At 44.8% G+C, this 13,049-nt stretch overlaps 1 long non-coding RNA gene across 1 annotated transcript; it reads left to right on the plus strand.

Moving 5' to 3' along the window:
* Positions 1–207: 207 nt before the first annotated feature.
* Positions 208–12,125, plus strand: LOC107312664. The gene is made up of 5 exons (XR_001554540.2): positions 208–620; positions 3,920–4,306; positions 8,347–8,465; positions 8,639–10,041; positions 10,860–12,125. It is a non-coding gene; the product is annotated as an uncharacterized LOC107312664 (long non-coding RNA).
* Positions 12,126–13,049: the final 924 nt, after the last annotated feature.

Consider the following 13,049-nt stretch of genomic DNA (forward strand, 5'->3'; position numbering starts at 1 on the left):
CCTGAGAAGCCAGTGAGAAAGAAGAGACTGACCCTTTTCTCAGAACATTAATGCTCGCTCACATCTCAGCTCTCCTCCGTTTTCAGCATTCTCTATTTCAAGCCCAAATCTTCCTCTGCTTCCACTGAATCCCGCGCCAGTCTGTTGCATGCCGAGGTTTGAATCAGTAAAAGAGCAGGGAAAAAATGAATGCTTGGAGCAGAAGGACAGCATGGACCTTCTGCCATCATCACCCTGAGGACAGAGCAGTGACATCCCAGGGCCACCACTGCTCTCTGTCTTCCTGCATGAAGCCAACACAGAGGGAAGAGGACTGGCTCCTGGTAGCTTGTCTTCTAGCAGGAGATGGCCTGGGTTGTAGCAGCCAAATGTAATTCACAACTTTTGAGAGCCTATGAAGCCCCGCAGGCAACTAAATGCTACCCAGTCTCAAAGCAATAGCTGCTGTTGGTTTCTTTGGGGTTACAGCTCCATAGTGCTTCTTTCCCTCGGCTGTCTCGTTTAGCATCTTGTTTGTTTTTGTCTCATACTTATCTCCTTACCTTTCTTTTCCCCAGAGAGCCTTGCTTGCTGACTGTCCCAATGACTTTGCTGAGGTTTTGATGCCCAGCTCTTATGAGGTGAGTGGGGTACAGTGGGGATGCTGGTGTTAGCCCCTCTCTTGATCTGTAGTTCTGTTTCCTAAATTCATCACAGTGAGTTAACAAATAAAACCTACAAGGCCTCTTCTCAGGTCTCATGAAAGCCTTGGTCTTTCTCATTTTCCAGCTCCGGCCCCGTCAGCCTTCTGAGCCAACCTTGCATTGCATCCTGCCCAGCTCTCCCACACAGGTCAATCTCATTTCTACTTTGGATTGTTACAGTTTAAAGATAGCATTTCCCTTTCTTGCCTCACAGCATTCAAATGCTAATTAGATCCCTTAAATGTCTAGGAAGTTATCCCAGTTTACACATATATGGTTTATTAACTCACGCTCATTTCAAACCTTTTCTTTGATGTAGACTAGTGGAATTATTCTTTTTAGAATCACTTTAAAAGGTGACTTCTCTTTCTTTCTTGCTGGATGGTGTTTCTCTGAGGCATGTTGTATTTGGATAAGATACTGCCTTTCCATGGGCAAACCCTGAGCTCTGCCAGACTTCAGGCAGCAGAAATACAGTTGCTTTCTATTTGCAACAACTTTTTCAAGTTCACACTTCTCCTCTCTGTTGAAACAATATTTATTTTACCTCTCTTTCCATAGCTAATAAGAGAGAGTGGGCCAGGTTTGCACAAATCCATCTGCCTGATGAAACGTGGCCATGTGCGCCAGCATTTGTTTCCAGCTGTTTTCTTGTCATCAGCTTTTAATTTCACCAACTACCTGCTTGTGCCTCTCCTCTTTTTTTCTTTTCCTTTTCTTTTTTTCTTTCCCCCCACCTCAGGTATTTTGTGCTGTTATTGTGATTGTCAGTTCTGTTCTGCTTGAGAGGTTTCAGTGTATGTTGCTATGGTTACAGGTGCCAGAATTGGAGAGAAATGAAGGGGGTACCACGGCACCGTAGTGACTCTGATGGAGGCTTAGCACTGAGATGTTAGCTATTACTTCCCTGGATTCCACATTATTTGAGGATGGATCCATTTTAATAGAATATTTAAATGCTTGCCTGAATATAGATTGCGCTAAAATGGACTTATGTGGAACTGGATTTAAAGTTAATGAATTTTTTTAACAGGCTTCCCCCCACCACCACCTTTTCTTAATGAGTGCACACGCAACCTTTGGGACAGCCTACAACTAAACGTTCAGAGTGCACCCAGAGCACGTCCTGCTGCACGGGTGGTGTGAGCCCCTTTGCTTTGATCTGCCATGGAGGTGTGTGGGGGGCAGAGTACGTTTCCTTACAGAAGTTCAGAAAAGAAGATTAAAAACATTTTTTCTTATTATTATTTTAGGAAATAGTGGCCTCAGAACAATTTCCTGTACCAGAACAAGGAAGGCATTTGGGATGTAGGTGCATATTGTCTCCCTTCTGCTGTGTAGCGATAGCACATGCCTTGAGAGGCTTGCAGGAGGCTCACATACAGGATGCTGTAAAGCTTTCTTCAGAACCAGAGTTTCTTCTTCCATTTCTCACTGTATAAGCTTGGTGCTTAATTCAAAGCACAGCAAAGTCAATGGAGAAGTTCCTAATGACAGCAACAAAATGTAGATAACATATTGGATCGGGTTCTTAGCAATCTTATTTTCCCACACTGCTCGAGGTAGCGTGAGACTGTTTTAAGTCCTTTGCCCATTAAATTGCCTTGATCAGTTCAATCCTGCTCACTGTGCATCCATGGATGATGTGTGTCATGTGTTGCTTAACCAAAGGGATGGGCAAAAAGGGCTGGTACATGTCTGAGATGGGTGGCAGGACACCATGCTGGTCCCAAGGAAAACCCCTGCTTTCCTTCCCTAGAGAAGAGGTGGAGCTCCCTTCATGGGTGACATCTGAAGCTCCTGCCCACGTGAAAGTAAACTGTGTAAGAGAACATATTCATGCATATATTTATGCACACGTGTAGCTATATATGTATGTAATTAACCCATAGAAAGAGAGCAGACAGGATGGCATCATTGCAGTGTTGATTAGTGGTTATGATTGGGGAGAAACGGTAATAAGACATTTTATCAACAGATGAGGTTTTTACAGTGATTCCATTTCTAATCTGCAAAATGCAGAAAAAATGGAACAAGTGAAAGAAGTTACTCTTTGTTTTTTCCCCTAATTTTTATCTTCATTTCTTATTAACCCTTCCACTGCAGTTGGATGTGGCTGTCTGGAGAAGGAAGGGTTGAGCTGTAGAGTGAATCAGCTCAAAAGAAAATAAATCTTGGGGCAGAAATGCGGTTAAATTCTGTTTTGGGTGGGTTTTAGGTTTAGATCTTCCTGCATTTGTAAGATCCACTTTGGTTTTTGAAGAAAAATTAGAATATATAAAGATCTATTCCATTCTTCATAAACCAATGCAGATCCTACAAAAGAACTGTAGGGGTCGGAAGGGACCTCCAAAGATCATCAAGTCCAACCCCTCTGCCAAAGCAGGCTCCCTACATCAGGTTGCACAGGTAATGAATGAAGGAAGATCTAAGCCTCCAACTTCACAAGGGCCTGAAAACCCCACCAAGACAGAGTTTAACCGCATAAAGGTGTGTCACAGCCCCACGAAAATTATACCTGATGATCAGGGCAGCTCAGAGTGCACATGTACTGAGCTTTTCATTGGTGAGGTATATACCATCCCACTTACTAATAACAGCATGGTCACCTTTTATGTACCTTATGGTATCCAGCTGCAGCTGTATGGTTTCCAACGCCTGGCCCAGCTCACCCAAGAGTAGCCAGGGTAACTCCATGCAGCACTGAAATATGCTTTGCAACCCCCCCATCCCAGTGTTCATATTTGTGAATTCTTTTAAGTGCTGGATACCTCAAAGCCGAGCACTTAAAAGCCTGTGGTGCCCCTATGTCAGCCTGGGCCTAAATTTTTAACTCTATGTACTGCAGAGGGTTGGTTTGGGGGGATGTTGGTGGAACTGCATCTGCTTTGTTTGAGAGCTCGCTTTGTATGAGCGCTCAGCAAACACACACGACTTCCACAAAACGGGGCATCATATTTTCCTGTGATTTTGCAATTGCCTGTCGTTAGTTTGAGGGACAAATGTGCACCCAGGATGAAAGGAGCTGCATCAGAATCAGTGTTTACATGAAGTCTGTAAACAAAGCAGCATCTGCTTGGCTTGCTGCAGTGTTTCCAATTCATTGCGGTGCCTAATTGTTGTCAAAGTGTTGTGTTTTCCTTGACGCTGAATGTAATTTACAAGGAGAGGTAAGTGTAGCACCCGCTCATCTCCTGATGAAGGAACTGATCCACTGTTTTGTGCTTGACTTTCAGATATTGACTGTGGTTTGTACCTGGTGAAATAAGCATGTGGAAATGACTTGGCAGTGTTCTCCCCCTGTACCAACTCCAGGAATTGTTGCTGCACAGGACAACAACGACCACTAGTGGCTAACGAGGAATTTTCCCAAATGGATAAAAGTGGAAGAGAAAACCCATAGGTTTAATACGCTGAGTTACTGTGGCAGATGACTGTGGATGGATTTAGTGTGCTAAGATGTAAAGCAGGTTTCAAGTCAATTTCTCCCTCCAGACCATGCTGTCTTGCCTTTACTCTGCCATGAGTTCGGCTCTTATGCTCGTGCCCATCACACAAGGCTATCAGCAGCAGTGGCTTCCAATGCTGTCCCAACTACAGAGAACCCAGACCTCACACTCTGTGTAAGTACATTCCATTAGTCCTCTGTGCTGTAGTTATTGCCTCTCCTTTTGGTTAGCATCTCCCGTCCCTTATCTTCCATGCACTTTTTAATTGGTTAATTATTCTATCCATATGCTGCATACACACTAGTGAGCTAGTTATTAGCAATGCAACATGTTCAGCTCCCTCTGTACATTTATAAGCTCTATATTTAGGCATTTTCTGGTCTCCACAGCCTCCTTGTGCAATACCACAGGTGTGTCATGTAATCCTTTTGTTAGCTCCTTCATGGGTTGTAGACATCCTGCTCATTAGTCTGTTATCTCAATGATCCTCACTTATGCTCGTGGGCTCCCTGTCACTACATGCATGCAGCCACAATAATTATGCATCATTTTTTTTCCTGGCTGAGGAGATGCTGTGCAAGCCAGGTGCCCTTTATGGGCTTTATGGGCAGATGATACAGGCTGCCAAAAGTTACAAGGACTGCACCCCTACACCAGGCACCACTCCATCCTTGATGATCCTCGAGATCTCTTCCACCCCAAGCCATTCTATGATCCTCTGCCAACTTTGCCTCACAAATGAGGTCTGCAGTGAAACCGACTGCATCCTGAGTGAAGGCGAAGGGACCACAGAGCATCCAATTCCTTGGCAAAAGCCTTTCACTAAGTGAGTGCAGGCAGTGCTGGGCGATTGGAGTCGAGCTTTTTAGCGTGATCCCTGCTGCCCCCCTCCGCCCCTTCGTAAAATCGCTGTGCTGTTTTGCAGTGGTTGCAGTACCAAAAGGCAGAGGAAGGTGGCACAGGAGGAAGGGGAATCAGAGGTTCGTTAAGAGCAGAGATGCTGCAGTGGGCGCTGCTGCCCTTGTGCTGCCATTGGACCCTGTGTGAACTGAGTAAAAAGAGAGGGAAGTTCGAGTGTGAAACGGTAGAATGAAATGCGGATAATAGAGAAGCACACGCCGATCCTGACATTCGTGCCTTGACTTCGTGTAGACCCTATTTCCTGCTAGTAGTCTGAGTAAACTGAGTTTTCCACTGCTCTGTGGGTGCACTGGGTGCTGCAGCAAGGGCAGGAAAGTCCACAGCAGAGTTAATTTCCCCCATCCACGCAAATGTGTGTAGGTCACGTTGTTGTTAATGAGCTGCAGGCGTGATTGGAGGGGGAATGCGCTCCACTCTTACTTTATGAGGCAGTGTGTAGTTATTGTTCTGAATGGTTTCTGCAAAGTGCAGCTGAAACCCAGCCAGGGGCATGGTGCCAAAGGAAAGGGGAAAAATACTTAAGGCAGACAGTTTGCCAGTAGCTTAGCAGCTGTCAACTAGTTGTTCCAGGAAGATATAAAGATTTAAGATTAATGATACCTGGCTCCTGCTCTGTTTCTGTGTATATAGTGTATAGTGGTGGAGAAAAAGAAGCTGAGCACTAAGTGCTAAAACAACGTCCCCTGTTTACAAGAGATTTTCTTCCCAGATGTCCATGGTGGTTCTCTGCTCAGGCAGCTCAGGCTTTGGAGCTGTTTGCTGATTTCTCCTTTCTGGGAAGACCCAGATTGCCTTTGTACAGAAAGGCCTGCATTTGGACCCTGAAAGCTATGAAAGGAGATAATACCTCGCCCTATACTTCTACTGAAAAAGAGTCTGCCTTAAAGGGGCCATTAGGATGTATGGTAAGGAACTACATCTATCAGCAGGGAATCACATCCAGAATGAAAAGAAAACTTTGGGAATTTCCTCTTACCCTCCTTTGTTTTTAACTGTAATTCGAATCTTAAACAACTTCCAGCAGCTTGTCAGAGGACAGGAAAAAAGGTCACAAAGGCCTGGTGACATTTTCTTTCTATCTTTCTATGGAAGCTGGTTGCTGGTGCCAAGGGAAGCAGGAACACTTGGCTTTTTGATGGCAGGGAGAATACAGGAGGGTTGGGTCTGTTGCCTAATACAGTGTGTGGGTTGATTGTCCTTCAGCCTTTCTGGCCCACAAAAGTGGGGAAAAAAACTGCATCCCTCCCTGTGGAAAGTCTCCAAAATCTTGAAATGGGCTCTGATTTCTGTTTCTTTGTTAGTGTGGTGAGCTTTTGTTACTGTTCACACTCAAGCAGCCTTATGGGACAGCTGTGATAATGTTAGCTGGCTCTCCAAGCTATCCCACCTATGCTGGAAAAAGTTGGTCACCAGCTCTAGACTCAAGAAACTCAAATGCTTTGAAGCAGCTGATGTGGCATTTCTACCTCAGGACTTTTAGGTACTCCTCCTTGATTTCACAGAGAATCTGTGCAAATGTACTCAGTGGTTGTTGAGGCCCAAGGCAGGACTGGGTTACCTGTCACACCAATGAAACCATTCTGCTTCTTGCTCCATGGTTTGGGAATGAGCAACACCGCATGGCTCACTGCAGCTGGAGAGAAAGCTTCAACAGCACTGTTGCAGAGTGCAGGTTCTTCTCCCAGAGCATCAAACCATTTCAGACAACTTTTTCTAGGAAACCATTCTGTACTTGTGGGCACTGCGTAATTGGAAAGAAAAAATAATTAACTTAATTAGATAAGCAGCTGAGTGTGAATGATGTGCTGGGAGCTATTGATTCAGACAAGGAAAATTGAACCTTTCAAGGCAGCATGTCCTGCCTCACCATCACAGCCAGAAGAAGACAAAAGTCTTTTTCATTTTCAGCCCTCTTACAAGTTCCATTCTTCTACCTTTCTTCCCTTTTTTGTTGTGTTTTTCTTTTTTGAAACACTGCACCATTTTGGTCATTTCAGGTGCATGTTAGTAGGTGGCAGCCTCCGTCAAGTTTTGAAACCTAGTGAGATGTTTCTCCTTCCTTACCAGTTGGGCCCTGAAAATGGTGCAAAGCTCCTGCTAAGGGTGGGCTGCCTGGGCCAGAAGGAGCCCTGCTCTCACTTTCATATAACAATACATATGTGCTACACTGCCAGCAAACCTCACATGGGGGCGTCTTCCTTTGTGGTCTCATTTCCTCCTTCAATGTGACTTTTAATCATACCTGTGAAAATTATTCTCCTCCAGCACGGTGATCAGCTGGTTGCAGATGTTAATGCTCTTCTGCAGTTGGGGAGCAAATGGTGCAGTTTGGATTGGGTAATTGCCCTCACAGCCATGTCTGAAAATCCCATTAAGAGACCATTCAGACTGAACAGGAAAGGGGAGCTCTGGGCTGGGGCAGACCTCAGCTTTCCTGGGGCCCTATGAGTGCTGCTGGCATACAGCCATCAGAGTGCTAATTTACTGCAGTTATTTTCCAGAAGTGCTACCTTAGTAAAATAACAGCAGCCTGTGAGACACATCCTTCTTTGTGTCTTTCCTCTCCTGACCCAAGAAGGAGGCAGAATGGTAGTGAGGAGAGGGACATCTTGGCCAACATCTTATGGAAAAGCTCTCTGAGATACACACATACCTATATACATAGGTATGCTTGAGTCACCAGCTGACGGAAGAGTACCTACTATTGGCTCCACCAGTATGGATCTGAGGGTGTCATTCCCTCACCAAGGCACAGCTCAAATGCTCCATGTGCAATAGCAAGCAGGAAGAGCAGATGTGGTCTGGGCAGGGATGGCCACATGCTGTGAATTCAGTGATGCTGCTCCTGGTCATGGGAGGGTGGGGGGAGCTGAAGTAGTGCCTGTGCCTGCCCACCCCTTCGTGCAGGAGCCTTTAGGTGCTCGTGGAGTATTTCAGCACTCTTCTCATTCCTCTAGGGTCATTTGGCTGACTCACTTCTCTCTTCTCACTTCAGAGTGTTGTCTGACTCTGGAGAGATAATTGGGAGGATACACTTAGCTGGTTTGAAAGCCCTTCTATAGAATCACAGAATCATTAAGGTTGTAGAAAACCACTAAGATAATCTAGTCCAACCATCAACCCACCCCTGACATGGCCACTAACTGTGTCCTTCAGTGCCACATCTCCACAGTTCTTGAACACCTCCAAGCATGGTGACCCCACCACCTCCCTGGGCAACCTGTCCCAGCTTTGATCCTTTCCCAGTCTGATTTATCTGTATCAACAGAGAGATCACTGTTTTTCTCTTTCAGAGCTGATGGCCTTATGTTTATCATCACAACGTACCTCAAAAATTAGCCAAGTGTGCAAGTCTACTGAAGGCAGATATTTTTAAAATAAGCATCTCCATTGCGGATTAATGGAGTAGAAAGTGAGTGACGGATACATTTCTTCATGTAACTGGAATATCATTCCATTAAACTGGACTGAATGTTATAGAAGACATCCAGTGAATTGGAGAGAAGCACTATTTTCAGCCCTGCATTAATCTAAATGGACACGTTGCCCAAGTTGTAAATTATTTATCTCTTTTCTATCTTGCAGGTTTGAATAACTGTGATTTTATGAACATCATCAACATGAAGGAAGGGCTCTGGAAATGGGGAAATCAGGCAGAATTGTTTTGTGGTGTACCTGTGGCACACAGAGCAGCTGGAGCTGATCCGTGGGGAGGGGAGTGCGTAAAGCTGATGTGTCAGGTGTGAGGTGTGTGTGTGGGAATGGGCTGGGAACCAGCTGAGACCATATCCTTGTACCTCAAGAAGTTCTTTTTTAAAGCTCTACTGGAAAAAAATAGATTGAATCCTACCTCTTTACATCAGGTAACAGCAACACTCAACAGAACCAGCAGCTCTGTCAACAAGAGGGAGTAAGTCTCTGGGGCATCAGAACTGTGGTGCTGCCTCTGCACCGAGCACTTTATCACATGGTTTATAAAATGATGAAGAGGTAGGAGTAGTAGGAACCCTTGTGCAATGACAGCTTGTGGGAGAGCAATGCAACAGGAAAAACTCTATTTGGTGGAGAGCTTGCCCTGCACTGGCACATTGCTCCTGAAGCCCCAGGACTGCAATGCTGGCTCCCCATTGTACACCAGTGCATTCTGCATGGTTTTGCATTCTGTGCTCAGTCTGTGTTGTCCGAGATAAAACACAGTAAGGATTTATGGCTGTGATGCAAGAGCTGGATGGTTAAAGTTTTATGGACTTCTTGTTTGAGTCACAGTAGCAGGGTGGCTGTAAATCTTGGCAGCGGTGTTTGTAGTCATCTAAAGGGAGTGCATGTCTGATACCAAGATGATTTCTTTTATCACCAATAACGATGCCTACAGCATACAAATCGTTTCCGTGCCTGAACCCCGTGTCCGTGTCTCCTGTTCGGTGCCTGTTGATCCACCAGATGGCACTTGGTCCCTCTGAATTTGCTTTTCCCACTGCTCCAAGGTAGTAACTGGTAACTGCTGTGTGTCTGGGTGTAACTCTTCTCATTCTGAGTTAATCCTTTTCTTATTTTGCTGTTAATTTACAAACATGGTAATGCTAAAAGGATCTGAAAGCAATTAATGGATTAGATTCTGCTGTGATCCACGCCCAGTGTTATTTGTAAGAGAGCCCTCTGGGAAAACTTTGACTCAATACATAAACATTGTAAGGACATCTAAGAGGATTTTGCACAAAACCTTCCAAGCATTTTAACTTTCTGCTTTAGTATTCAACCTCTCTAAATGTGTGTGATTACAGGAATATATAAATCAAGAGTTACATGGACTTACTTCAACCTACTGAAAGCTCCATCAGGAAAACACCTGTAGAGAGGAAAAACTGGTGTGGCTGAGATGGTCCTCTGTAGTGGGAACCCCAAAAACAAGCCTCATCAAATGTGAGGAAGAAGATAAAAATCAGTAAAAAAAAAACCCACAAAAAAGAATACTAATTAGAGTAATAAAGGTAAGACCACATCTCCATCTTCTGTTATAGATTGTAAGCTGCCCTGCTTTTGCACTATTGCCTCAAAGTTTGCTGAGTATGGTCAGGTCCAAGCAAGTCCTGGGCAAGGGTTGAGAAATGCTTTGTGTGAGGGACACAGATGGACAAAGCCAGGGGCAATGAGAGAGAGAAGCTGCGTGAAGTGGCCTATAAATTGGAGAGAAAGGATGAGATAGAGCTGCCAGTGCACAGTGCCACAGTGTGCAAAGGAGACAAAGGACACTATCATACCTCCTTTAACTAGCTAGTCTGCATGGAACTAGCTCTGAATTTTGGATTTTCTTCCATTTGATTTGTTTTCCTTCCCCAATAGCTCGTTGCCTCCCTTTGGAGAAACAGATGCTGGGAGTGTCCATTGGGGTAAAAGACTTAAAAATCTGTTTTGTTCACATTTGCATGGGGAAGAGCTGTTTCTCTTCCTGGCAGTCCTAACCTCTTGCAAACCAGCTTCTAGTCCAAGCTCTGGTTCCTGGCTCTCTAAGCAATGTCCTAGCAGAGTTTCCTGGGTGCTCAGTCTGGCTGTTCTGTTTCTGCTACTTCTCACTTGCTGCAAAGCAGCTGTAACTGAGTCAGTCCTTGTCTTGCTATGGCTTTGGACAGCTTAAATCATGAAGATGGCAATACATCCACCCAAGAATCCTGCCGTATAGAAATTAAAAACTGGAGGAACTCAGTGCTCCATTGCACACCTGTGGCACCAGATGTTTCTGGGGACATCAGTCTCCATGTTCCCAATGGGCTCTACCCATACTGGTGCCCTTTTCTTCCTCTTCCTGCAGGTTCTCCCGTCTTCAATCCTGCTTCTCCACCTGATGAATTTCTTGGTTGTAAATGTACCAGCTGTGGGATATGGCGGTCTGCCCCCTGTTCCTGGTAATGTCTGTGTCCACTGGAGACAACGAGATTACTCCAGACTGAAATTGAAGCCTTCTGTCTTATACAGCAGTGTTTTTATTGAAACCGTAAATCTGCAAAATGTTTTGGAGTTGCCAAAGTGTCTTGGGCTGCTTTTCATTTAGACTCCAACCAACAAACACAAGTCCTGAAAGTATGGTGAAGTTTTAACTTCTGAGACTTTCCTCCTGTTTTAACTGGGAATTGTGCTAATTTTGTTTGTATTTTAAATCTTTATTTCATTTGAAATATCATCAATTCTCTAGGAAAAAAAAATGGAATCCTTCAGTCTGCCAGAAAAAAACCGTTTTGCTTTTTGGAAACTTCATTTACTTTCTTCTATATGGGATTTCTGAAAGAACTGTATTCCTGCTGTTTTGATCATATCTCCAAAATGGGATCCTGCTCCCAGCTCTCTGTGAGCCTGCCATGAGCAAAGCAGGATTTGCCCTTTTGCTCTGTAAAATGGCCTACGCAGACAGACCTGTTTGTTTAGCAGAGGGTTCCAACCAAATGATACCGACAATGTTAAGTAACGAACTTTGCTAATAGATTTTGATGAATTTCAAAGGCCAATTAAACCAAGAAGAGCACAAAGTAGCATCATATAAATATTTAATGTAAACTTATGGATTACATTGTTCTGGTGACTGCTGTCAGAGGCACTTTGAAACCACATGTGGCTCGTGATAGCAAGACAGAGCCAGTTTCAGCCAGAGATGAGTTCAGACTCCTCTAATAAACACCCCTCCTGGGATCACTTTCAAGTGCTAAAATTTTATGAGTAGCTAAAAAATGTGAGTTCTGCAGTTGACGGTAAGCATCGTTGTATTTCCTCTCTGCTCTAATGAAAGTGATGGAATATACATTTTTGGTACCAAAAACAAAGATAACGTGGTTTTGAGAGACAAATGACAAGTGAAGCAAAATGTTCTCTTGGAAAGGGAGACTTTGTAGCCAGTATTGGTCTCCAGATGCTCTTAGAGCAATGGGTTTGGAAGGAAGTTTATTGTACCAGCTGCTGTTGGTGACGTTTGCCTGGGCTGGAGCTGCTGCTACTGGGCTCCATGGTATACAAATGGATCGATCCCTGTGTGTTCCACAGGTGCTGGAGAGAACAGCATGTTCTGCCCTTGGGTTTGATGAGCTGGTACTGCTGGCATGGCCATGAAACCCCTACGGTAAGTTCCTGCTGGGTTGTGCTCATCCTCTTTGATTCGCTACTCCCCTCTTTCCATTTCAGCCATCAGTCTGGGGGTTGCTCTCAGGATGGGGTAATTTTGGTGGCTATGCAATCTGGAATCCATGCAGTGATCCACGGGCAGGACTTTCCCTTGGGTTAAGATGAAGATCTCACATTGGTAGAAATCAACAAAGGACAGGGAGAGAAGGGCATGAAGAATCTATATGCCAGTTAGAAGATGATCTGAGTGACCCATTTGCTCAACTAAAATCAATGGTAGAGGCAGTTTATAGCACTCCCCAGACAACACAGCTTTCCATCCAGGAATATAGAGCCACTGGAGCTGAGCCCATTTTCCCAGCAGGAATGTTGAGGACAGAGGTGCAGAGGAAGCAATCAGCATGGCTCCTGCCTGCTGACTCCCATTGCATCCTCCCTCATCACCCAGGGAATGTGGCCAGAAGCAGGTTCCTGAATGGAAGTCAGGGCTGTGTCTGGTGTGATGCCCTAATGGAATTTGGATTCATGCAGCCAGTAACGAGCACTTGAGGACAGCATCTCTGCATCTATGTGCCCTCTCGTGGTAAGAAAGATCTTTGAACTGGTTCCCGGATCTCTCTTTTCATGATAGATTGAGGAGGACCAAACCAAACCAACCTATGTTACAAGTCTCTGATGTCGCAGGCAGGTTTTCCCAGGTTCACCTCAGCGTTTCATGACTGGCAATGTCTTGGCATAGAATCACAGAATCGTTGGGGTTGGAAGGGACCCTTAAAGGCCATCTGATCCAACTCTCCTGCAGTGAACAGGAACACTCACAGCTCAGTGAGTATTCAGGTTGCCCTAATAATAATAATAAAATAATAAAAGGTAAAAACGGCAATTTGCAGGT

Source organism: Coturnix japonica, chromosome 4 (genome assembly GCF_001577835.2).
Source record: "Coturnix japonica isolate 7356 chromosome 4, Coturnix japonica 2.1, whole genome shotgun sequence".
Lineage (NCBI taxonomy): Eukaryota > Metazoa > Chordata > Aves > Galliformes > Phasianidae > Coturnix > Coturnix japonica.